The sequence below is a fragment of the Suncus etruscus genome, chromosome X (genome assembly GCF_024139225.1).
Source record: "Suncus etruscus isolate mSunEtr1 chromosome X, mSunEtr1.pri.cur, whole genome shotgun sequence".
NCBI lineage: Eukaryota > Metazoa > Chordata > Mammalia > Eulipotyphla > Soricidae > Suncus > Suncus etruscus.
Window position 1 is genome coordinate 117,185,048 of NC_064868.1, and position 12,031 is coordinate 117,197,078.

Sequence of the window (12,031 nt, forward strand, 5' to 3'; positions counted from 1 at the left end):
TCTCCTGCCCCAAATTTCCCAGGGTTACTGTAGAAAATCCCTAAACCACTTCAACTGCCGAGTCTACAAGACTTGGTCCTTCTCACCCACTAAACAATTGTAAAAAAATCTCTTAGGACCAGAGAGATAGAACAGCAGGTAGGGTGCTTATACTGCATACAACCAACCTGAGTTGTTGTATCCTTAGCACTCCTTATGGTCCTCTGAGATTCACCAGGGTGATCCCTGATCACAGAGCTAGAAGTAACCCCTGAGCATACATAGTAGGACATGTCCCAGAAATAAAAATCAAACAAAAATTTCATAGGGGCCACAGAGATAGGAGAGTGGGTAGGGATCTGATCTTGCATATGGTAGACTAGAATTCAATCCTTAGCACTGCATAGAGTTCACCCAATACCACCAGGATTGACACCTGGAGTGCACGGTCAGGAGTAAACCCTGAGCAATGCTAGGTGTAACCCCAATTCACACAACCAAAAAAACTTAGGCACTGGAGGTAGGACATTTGCCATGTATGTGGCCAACTTGGGTTCAATTTGTGGCATCCCATATGATACCAAGCACTGCCAGGATTAATTCCTGAGTATAGAGATAGGAGTAACCCCTGAGGCACTACTAGGTGTGGTCTGCTCTCCTCACCCCCCAAAAAGAGCCTGGGAGAGAACTCAAGTATATACCTCACTTATACAAAGGCTAAATTCCATTCCTGGGCACCACATTCCCCCCAGAATGGACAGGCTGGTAACACAATGTGTCCTTGGTGGTTCCCATGCACCAGCCAACCTCAGGGTCAAGCTCAGCTGTGATTCATCCCTGTAAAATCTCTTAACTTCCTGTTCACAGTGCCTTTCTTCTTAAGATTAACATTGAGGGGACTGAGCTATAGCACGGTGTGTAAGGCCTTTCTCTTGCACGCTGCTGACTTGGGTTTTATCCCCACCCTCCTATAAGGTCCCCTGAACTTGCCAGGAATGATTTCTGAGCGCAGAGCTAAAGAATAACTCCTGATGGGGCCGGAGAGATAGCATGGAGGTAAGGCGTTTGCCTTTCATGCAGGAGGTCATCGGTTCGAATCCCGGCGCCCCATATGGTCCCCTGTGCCTGCCAGGAGCAATTTCTGAGCCTGGAGCCAGGAATAACCCCTGAGCACTGCCAGGTGTGACCCAAAAACCAAAAAAAAAAAAAAAAAAAGAATAACTCCTGAGTGCTGTGAGTGTGACCCCAAACAAAAAGATTAACATTGAGGAAAATGATTACCTTTGTCTTAATATTTTTTGCTTTAGATGCACATTGTTCCTGTACCACACCCAGCACCAGTGTACCAATGTCCCTCCAACCTGCCCCCTTTTCATCTACTCCCCTCACCCTTGGTCCTTAGTCCCCTCAATTCTTTTACCAGAATCCGAGGGCTTGTTTTCATAGAATACTGTCCATTTTACTTTGTTTCTCTGTTCCAAGATAAATGTAATCATCTGGTCTGTTTTCCCTTTGACTTGTTTTGGCTCAGAAGATCCCTCTAGTTCCCATCCACAGTAGCAAGAGTAAGATGCCCTTTGTTCTGCACAGTACTCCATTGTGTATATGAGCCACAGTCGATCCACTCATCCGTGCTTGGGTTGTTTCTAGATCTTGGCTATTGCCAGTAGCACTGTTGCAGGTGGAAAAGTGGGAGAAGTGGGGAACAGTGGAGATAGGTGCCTGGAGGTCTACTGCCTTCCCATTCCACCTGTCAATCTCTCGAAAATAGGTCTTGAAGGTCAAGATGGGTAAAGTGCCATGAGCAGAACACAGCACTGACAGTAGCATCCCTCCAGTATCAAGCTTTAGCCAAGATGCGCTTGATTTTCATGGGTGTAGAAGCAAGTCCCTAGCACCTGAATTCTCAGGGGGGGGCCATGGCCACAGACTAAAGTGAAGTATTCCTCTGCCAGAGAAGCCAACCCTGATCTGGGCTCCCAGGTTCACAATCTACCATCACGGAAGAGAATTTCTGGAGGAGGACCAGAGATAATCCAGGAGTTCAGGCACTTGCCTTCATACCACTGTTCCTGGTTGGAATCTCCAGCATCACATGCACATTGCCAGGGGTCTTCCCTGAACACTATTAGATGTGACCCCCAAAAGGGAAAAAATCAGGAGGAGATGAATAGCGAAGTAACAAAAAGTTGGTTTTTGTTTTGTTTCTTTGTTTGGGACCATACCCATCAGTGCTCAGGGCTGACTCCCGACTCCAGCTCCGTGTACTATATTCAAGGATCACTCCTGGTGGGCTTAAAGGATCCTATGGTATGTCAGGGATAGAATTTGTGCAAGGCAAGCAGTCTACCCACTGTCCTATCTCTCCAGCCCTGAAAGTAACTTTTATTTAGATTATAAAGAGGTCTTCAAGAGAAAATGCAGGCTTCCCTAGAGGAGAAAGAGCTGAGGGTACCCATAATCTAAAATGAAATTGCATAGATCTCAAGTTGAGATGGAGGTAACCCCCAGAATAGAGAAGTACACTGCTTGCTTTTACAAAGTTGGTTTTCTAGGTTTTTTTCCCAAACTACCCAAGCTTGGGACTTTCTATGTAACTAAGCATCTGTTGCTAGGGAGTTGTCAAGCTTTGGACTTTTAGTGATTCACCCAAGTTTCTTTGGGGGGCACACCCCTTGGTGCTCAGGAACTACTCCTGGCCATGCTTGGGGAACTATATGGGACATCAGGGATTGAACCCATGAAGTCCTTACCCCCGTACAGTCTCTCCAGCCCCAAATCCCCATGTTCTTATCATAGCTCCTTGTTGTTACTAGACTTCTCTCTGGAAGGGACCCAGCCTTCTCTAGACCAGTACTGGTGCCAGTTACAAACTTATAGGACTCAGTTCTTAAGTCCACAAAAGGGGTCTGACCTGCATGCTTTGGGGACTACTATAGGGGACAATCTTGGTGGTGCTCAGGGATCACTCCTGGCAGTGCTCAGGGGCCATATGTGGTACTGGGAACCAAATCAGGGTCAGTTCCATGCAAAGAAGGCCCCTTTTCCGTGTACTATCACAGATCAATTTCTTTTTTTTTTTTGGGGCCACACCCGGTAATGCTCAGGGGTTACTCCTGGCTATGTGCTCAGAAGTTGCTCCTGGCTTGGGGGACCATATGGGGCACCGGGGGATCTAACCTCAGTCCGTCCAAGGCTAGCGCAGGCACCTTACCTTTAGCGCCACCGCCCGGTCCCCAGATCAATTTCTTTAAATCACATCTTGGTTTTATAACTTCTGAGAACTCACTGCGACTCCCCTTCCACCTTCCTTCCTCATAACAAATAGGTATATTGGTGTACCTATTACGTTTTCAAACGAATATTTTTTTGTATTCCTGGGATACATTATAAGGAGTACTAGATACATTATAAGAAGTACTAGATCATATGAAGTTGGATTTGGGGGCTAGCCCTGCATATGGCCACCCTGAGTTCAATATCTCCAACATTCGTTATGGTCTCCTGAGCACACTAAGAGTGATGCCTGAGAGCAAAGCCAGGAGTACCCTTGAACATTGCCGTATATGGCCTCAAAACACGAAACAAAAAATAGTTGGATTTTTAATATACGCTGAAGTCTGATTATTTCCACAGAGGCCACACCCATTTACAATCCCAACAGTGAACAAAGTTTTGCCTATCTGCAGTGCCACCTTCTTGTCTGGTTTGTTCCCTTGCTTGCTGTGTCAAGGGTGGAAATTGGCCTGTCCAAGATGGAATTCCAAAACCCATTCACACTTGGTGTGAACCTGAAAATTAGTAGTGAGAGGGCCCAGAGCAATAGTACAGTGGGTGGAATGCTTGACTTGCAGATTTTCAATATGGATTCATTCCCACCCCCCAGCATTGCATAAAGTCCCCAGAACCTTGCCAGGTGTGACTCCTGAGTGTAGAGCCAGGAGTAACCCCTGAGCATCACCAGGTATGGCCACAAATAAAAGTATGGTCAACAGGGAATTGTGCCTGGCCCATGTGGTCTAAGCCAAGAGCACTGAGGGGAGAGCCTTTAGAGATGAGGTTGAAGAGTGAGGCTAGAACACTAGCACACTGCATGCCCCTTGTAGGCCATTGCAATGACTTTCATGTTGCCTGTGCTTCTCTCTGCCTTAGGTTTGACAGTGCTGGGGGAGGGCCTGAGGCATGCCAGGCAGGAGCTCTCTGCTGCTGAGTCATTTCCCAGGCCACAATAAGCTCTTTTTCTTAAGGAAAGGGGAACCACACCCAGTGGTGCTCAGGGCTTCCTCCTGGCCCAGGGATTACTCCTGGCAGGACCTGAGGGAATCAATAACTCTTTATGTTAACAGGAATTGAGCCCAGGTTGGGTGCAAGCAGCACCTATCTCTGGCCCAGGACTTGAATGTTTTTGTTTTGGGGCTATACTTGGAAAATCTCAGAGATTTCTCCTGGCTTTGCAGTCAGGAATTAATTTTGACGATGCTCAGGGGACCCTCTGGGATGCCAGGGATCAAACCCAGGTTTATGGCATGTAAGGCTGTATCCTACCCAGTTTACACTGGCCTCAGGACTTGGGATATTTACCCAGAATGAGTTCAGCCAGTTTGACTTTAGAGCATATATATGACAGGGTTTTTGGTTTTGGTGGGGTTTGTTTGGTTGATTTGGGGGGCACGCCTAGTGATACTCAAGAGCTACTCCTGACTCTATGCTCAGCAATGCTCAAAGGACCATATGGGATACCCAGGTCAGCAAATGCCCTACATATTGTACTGTCTTCCCAGCCTCCATGACAGGGTTTTATTGGGAGGTGGGTTTGGGGTGCTGAAGTCTTGCTCCTGAGTCTGCTTAGGAGTTGACCCCTTGTGGTACTTGGAAGGCCTTATGTGATGGCATAAACTCAGCCAACCCCTACTGTCCTGTCTCTCCAGCCTATTGTCATTTCCCAGGATTCCTGCGACTGCTGTGCTGGGTAAGGGCTGCAGAAAACAAGGATAGAAGTTGGAGTAATGAAGCTTTGGCAATAGTCCAAGAGGAAGATGGTGTATCTTTTTGAGGGAAGTGGTGGCAGGAGTTAGACTACACCCAGAATTAGTGCTAGGGGTTACTTCTGGATTATACTAAGGTGCTAATATACTCCTGGCAGTATATAGGGTTTAGTCCTGCTCTGTGCTCAGATATTACTTCTGATACTAAGGTTACTTTATGTGGTGCCAGGGATTCAACCAGGTTGGCCACTGGGCCTGAGCAATAGTACAGCCAGCATGGCTCTTGCCTTTGAATAACCCAGGTTTGATCCCCAGCATCTCAGAGAGTCCCCTAATCTCACCGGTGTAATGTCTGAACACAAAACCAGTAGGAAGCTCTGAGCATCACCGAGTATGGGCTCCCTCCAAGAAAAGAACAAACAATAACCAAGTCTGCCTTATTCAAGGCAAACACCCTAATCTTTGTACAATCTCTCATCCCCCATGGCTGAATCTTTTTTTTTAATTTTGGGCCACACCCGGTGACACTCAGGGGTTACTTCTGGCTCTGCGCTCAGAAATCGCTTCTGGCTTGGGGAACATATAGGATGCCAGGGGATCGAACCACGATCTGTCCTAGGTCAGCTGGGTGCAAGGCAAATGCCCTACTACTGCATCATCGCTCTGGCCCCTCCAGGGTTAAATCTTGAGTCTAGGTGGGGGTGGTAAGGAACACTTGGAGCTGTGATGAAAGAGAAGAGAGGATATGTGTGATTGATGGCATTAGGCTTGTAAAAGAAAGGACAAAGTAAAGCTGGCTTTCTAGATAACAGTGGTATGTGGAGGGAGGGTCACACACCCAATATTGCATGGGATTTTCTCTAAGTTCTGTGCTTGGGGTTCATCCCCAGCACTGTTGTGGGGACCCTGTTGTGTTGGGGATGACCCCCAGGACTCCTGCATACAAATTCCTAGCCCAGTATATTCTCTTTTTGTTGCTGTTGTGGTTTGGTTTGGGGACAGCACTTACCAGTGCTGAGGGGTTACTCCTGGCTCTGCACTCAGGAATTACTCCTAGCAGTTTTCGGGTAACCAGATGGGATGCTGGAGATAGAACCTGGTCGCCCGTGTGCAAGGCAAGCACCCTACCCACTGTACTATCACTCTGGCCCCTGCATGTTCCCTTTTGACTGGAGCACTACTATTTATTCTAACTGAAATGTTCCTTTTCTCAGGACCCCATGGAGTGTCAGTATTCAGGGATCCTCATAACAGTAATCATAGACTGGGAGTGAGGGTGGGGAGCAGAGTCAATAAAAATTAGATCTCTCAAGAAAAGAAAATTGGATCTCTCACTATTCTGGAGACTAGGAGCCACAGGTAGGGCATCTACAGGTTAGTGATCTGGTTATGTTCAGGATTTACTCCTGGCTCCTGCACTCACAAATCACCCCTGGATGGCACAGAGGACCTTATGGGATGCCACAGAAAAACCCAGGTTGGCCAGGAACAGGCAAATGCCCTACTCCAGTGCCTGGTATTCCCCTTGAGGCCTCTCTCCTGGGTGGGCATATGGTGCCCAGTCCAGATTCTCTATGTTCTCATGGGGTCTTCCTGCTTGTACATATACCCAAGATGACCCTGGTATATCCGAATCTCTTCTAGAAGGACATGGTTAAAGTCAATGAAAGCATATGCTGAGAACCCTACTTGAGCTCTATCACCTACCAAGGCCCCTACTCACTAAGAAAATTGCAAGGGGACCAGAGCAATAGCACAGCAGGTAGGGCATTAGCCTGGTATGCAGCTAACCCAGGTTCAATTCCCTGCATCCCATATGGTCCCCCAAGCCTGCCAAGTATAATTTCTGAGCTCAGAGCCAGGAATAACCCCTGAGCACTGCTCGGTATGCACCCCCCCAAATGTTTCAGGTACTGGGGCATTAGTCTTCTGTAGAGCAAATTGGCCCAGAGCACCACCTTGTACTTACTTCTAAGACTAAATCTGCATGTCTTGCCTTTAGCATGCTGTCAGCTCATCACCCTCTCAACGTTCTTGTAATAGTTTTTGAATTTGATTTTTTTGGGTTTTTGGGCCACATCCGGTGACACTCAGGGGTTACTCCTGGCTCTGTGCTCAGAAGCTACTCATGGCAGGCTCTGGAGACCATATGGAATGACAGAATTCGAACCACCATCTGTCCTGTGTTGGCCGCGTGCAAGGCAAATGCCTTACCGCCATGGTATCACTCCAGCTCCCTGAATTGGATTTTTTGATGAGTGCCAGGGATCCATACATAAGACCTCACATACACAAAGCAAGTGCTTTACTACTGTGTCACATCCTTGACCCCAGAATGTACCTTTTCAAAAGAAAAACTAGGATAGGACCCAAGAGAACAATGGGTATAATACTTAACTTGTATGCAACCAACAGTATTGAATCCCCAGCACTCCATAGGATCTCTAGAGCCCCGTCAGAAGTGTTCTCTAGTGCAGGGACAGCCATAAGCCCTGAGCTCAGTTGGGCATGGTTAAAAAAAATAGCCTGAAACTGGAGCCACAGTACAGCGATAGGGTGCTTGCCTGCATGCAGCAGATACAGGTCTGTTCCCTGGCGTCCCAAATGGTCCCTTGTGCCTGCCAGGAGTAACTCCTGAGCATCTCTAAATGTGGGCCTTTCCTCCAATAAAAACCCGAAGTGGGGTTCAAGAAAAAAGAAGCAGTGGAAAGTGTGGGAAGACTGAATAAATTATTCTTTTATAGTTCCTTCTTGAGGGAGGAGAATTGGGGAAGCGCATGGTGGTACTTCTGGACTACTTTCAGCTCTGTACTCGAGTTATTCCCATCAGTGTTTGGGGGACTGTGCTCTAATGGGAATTGCCACATGTAAGGCAAACCCTTCATTGCCTTTACTATTTTCCAGGCCTGGAGAACATCATTAGTTTGTGGTTTTGAGGGGTGGTCACAGCTGGCACTGCCATGTGTGGACCAAAACCAAAAGTCATAAAAAGACAAACCAGCACAGTGAAGAATATTAAAATATATAGGTATGGGCTGGAAAGAATATAGCAGACATGGTGTTGCCTTGCTGGATTCAATCTTGGGTATTCCATATGGTCTGTTGAGTACCACCAGGAGTGATCCCTGAGCAAAGATATAAGAGTAAAGACCAGGGCGATAGCACAGTGATAGGGCATTTGCCTTGCACGCGGCTGACCCAGGACAGACCTGGGTTCGATCCCCAGCATCCCACGTCCCCCGAGCCTGCCAAGAGCAATTTCTGAGCGCAGAGCCAGGAGTAACCCCTGAGCGCCACTGGGCGTGGCCTCAAAAAAGCCAAACAAAATCCAAGAGTAAACCCTGAGCATCACTGCTTGTGGACCAAAAATGAAAAAAAAAAAGGCAAAGTAAACCTGTGAGATAGACAAGGCCAAACATTTCTAGAAGTATATAATGGGGTAACAGGAGACACTGTGCTCAGAGGTCAAGGGGGAGAAGTGAAGTAAAGGGATGTGCACATTGTATAGCATTCTCCTGCTGTCTTCTGGAACCATACTTCCTCCAGGCACTGTGTTGGCCTGGGTTCTTGATATCTGAGAGAGAAGATGCTGAGTAAGCACTGGTGCCAGGGTGCCCATGCATCATGTCCCAAGTCTGATAAACAGTGCTCATCCATCCCCCATCTGGGGCCATGCATTTGTGCTTTTCCCAACTCTGGAGAAGTCCATGGTCTGCACTCAGGAGATATCTGTCTCAGTTGCACCCGGGTATTAGATTACACCTGATTTTACCCAAAACAAAGAACATCCCTGGCTCCTTTGCATCTCTTTGTTACAGATTTTATTTTTTTGGTTTCTGGGTCACACCCGGCATCACTCAGGGGTTACTCCTGGCTCTGAGCTCAGAAATCGCTCCTTTCAGGCTCGGGGGACCATATGGGATGCCGGAATTTGAACCATGATCCTTCTGCATGCAAGGCAAACGCCTTACCTCCAGGCTATCTCTCTGGCCCCTGCATCTCTTTGTTTATAATTTGGTTTTACCCCAAAACAGAGATTGTCTTACCTGTAAACCTGGGTGAGACTGGCTCTGGACAGCCTGAGCTATCTGTCCTTACTCTGTCCTTGCTCTCCCACCTGGGGTGGCTTCTGTACTGTATAAAAACAACCATGATGGCAGGTAACTCCCTCTGGATATGAGGTATTACCAAAATACCTTGTTTCACCTTCAGCCTGGTCTGGATTATTTCGTGCAGAGACTCTGCTTTAGACTCGTTCACCTGAGTTTGGAGATATGGCATATGGGCTGATTTTACACTTGCGGACCACCAGAGCCACCTTCTTGGTGGGCTCAAGGGTTGAGTATGCTGAAAACAAGTACCCACAATATTCTGCCCCACAGTATTCAGCAGAACTCTCTGGGAACGTTTGGTTTTATTTTAGTTTGGGGAAGTCACATTCAGTGATGTTCATGTTCAGGGGCTATTGCTGGCTCTGTCCTCAGGAGTCACTGAGGATGCTGGGGATAGGACCAGATTGACCGCATGCAAGGCAAACACCGTACTTGCTGTACATGTGCTCCGCCCCAGCTACATGGCGACTTTGATGAGCAATGTTGATGGTGTCAGTAAGGGCTTCCTTACTGCTGCTTCTTGGTCACAAAATGGAAAATACCCATAAATGGCTCATAAAGAAACAAAACTAGGTTAAAAATACCAAGATGGGGCCCGGAGAGATAGCACAGCGGCGTTTGCCTGGCAAGCAGCCAATCCAGGACCAAAGGTGGTTGGTTCGAATCCCGGTGTCCCATATGGTCCCCCATGCCTGCCAGGAGCTATTTCTGAGCAGCCAGCCAGAAGTAACCCCTGAGCAACGCTGGGTGTGGCCCAAAAACCAAAAAAGAAAGAATTCCAAGATGGAGACTGGAGATCTAACTCAATGGTAAAGCACATGCTTTCTAGGTGTGAGCCTTGGGTTCTTTCCTGTCACGCAGAAACTCATGGAAAACTTGACTGCATAATTGGTGGGAATGGGAGAGGTCTCTGTGCCTACCTCGGTGAATTTTGTTTAAAGAGAGCTCAAGTGGACCAGAGAGATAGTACAGAACTTAGGCACTTGCCTTGCATGCAGCCTAGCATGGTTCTGGCACTTTCTGGCACTGCATATGTTCTCCCTAAGCACTGTGTGAGCCTGTGGTGTGGCCCACAACCCCCCCTCAAAAAAGCCCAAAGATGATACAGAGGTTTGCCTAGCAAGCAGCCCACTCTGGTTGTATCCCCAGATCTATACAGGGACCCAGGGGTGAAGTGATAGTACAGCAGGAAAGGTGTTTGCCTTGCACGCAACGGACCCAGACTTGAGCTCTGGCATCCTATATGGTCCCCTGAACATCACCAGGAGTAATTCCTGAGTACAGGAAGATCACTGGGTGTGGTCCATAAACAAAAGAAAAAAATAACTGTACAGGATCACCAGAACCCCACCAGAAGCAATCCCCAAACACAGAGCCAGGAGTAAGTCCTGAGCATTGTTGGGTGTGATCCTAAAACAAAAAAATAAAAACAAAATACCTGATGAGCACACACATCATCATGTTATCATGTGTCTGTTGCTCCATAAAACAAAATTAACAAATTAGAAGTGTGGTATACAGTATAGCTGTAAGGAAATATTAAATCAGTGCAGATCCTTTGAATTGGATGGGATTGAAGGAGATAAACATGTTAGATGAAATAAATCAAAGAGAGGACAAACAGATGATCTCAGTCATTTGTGTAATAGAAAACAGAGTAAGGGAAAAAAACAGCTTCAAAAACAATGATAAGCCCTTGACTGGAGAGATAATACAGCAGACAAGGCGCTTTACTTGCAGCATTGCTGGGGGTAGCCGAACCCTCCCTGGAGAAAAAGACAAACACATGGCCTTGGATTACAAAACATTAAGGGGGGGGAGTGGTGGTCATGAAGAAGGCCAGGAGTAATTTCTGAGCATGGAGCCAGGGGTTTCCCCTGAGCACTGCCGGGTGTGACCCCAAAACCACAAAAAAAAAAACCACATTAACAGGGATGGTGGGATAAAGATCTGACTAGGGGAGTCATGAGAACTGTGGTGAAGGGGCCGAAGGGGCATAGCTGGTAGGGCATTTGCCTTGCATGTGGCTGACCTGGGTTACATCCCCAGCATGCCATATAGTCCCCTGAGCCTGCCAGAAGTGATTTGTGAGGTTGGAGCCAGGAGTAACCCATCAGTGCCTCAGGGTGTGCCCCCTCAAAAAAAGGACAGTGGTGGACGTTCTTTGGCACTTGAGTTATGAAGAGCAAATGAGTTCAAGCCCAGGCCCTGAGGGTCCAAGAATGTTCAAGAAGAGTGAGATGGTTGGTTGGACTGACATGGTGAAGGTCTCCAGAGGCAGAAACCTATTTAGTACAGTCTTGGGGAGTCTTTGTGACTCTGAGCTGTTAGTGTAGGTAGTTTCTGCTTTCTATAAATTAGTTTATTTTGGGAAGTGGGTGAGCAAAGGATGTCTAGGCAGTTCTGGGTGGTGTGCTGTATATAAAATGTTCTCAACCAATTATGACAAGAGAGTTTGATCTATGTATATAAAATACTTTTGAGCCTATTCCAGGATGAGAGTGACTGGGTTAATTCTAGGAAATGAGCTGTAGCACTAAGTCTCCTGGACATAGCTTGTGTACTAGCAAGGATGGAGTCAGCCTGTGTCAGTATTTTACGTTTTTCAATTAATCTAGGCCTTTTAAAAATAAAGTCGGCCAAAAAAAAAAAAAAACACAAGATAAAATAGACTTAGGGACCGGAGAGATAACACTGTTGTAGGGCATTTTCCTTGCACGTAGCCTACCCAGGACAGATGGTGGTTTGAATCCCTGCATTTCATGTCCTCCCCCCAAGCCTGCCAGGAGCGATTTCTGAGCACAGAGCCAGGAGTAATTCCTGAGCATCGCCGGTTGTGACCCAAAAACCAAAAATAAAATAAATATAATAGGCCTTGCTTTTGCAGGGGGGTGGGGCACACTTGGCTGTGCTGAAGGCTTACTCCTTGCTTTGCTCCAGGATCACGCCTTGCCG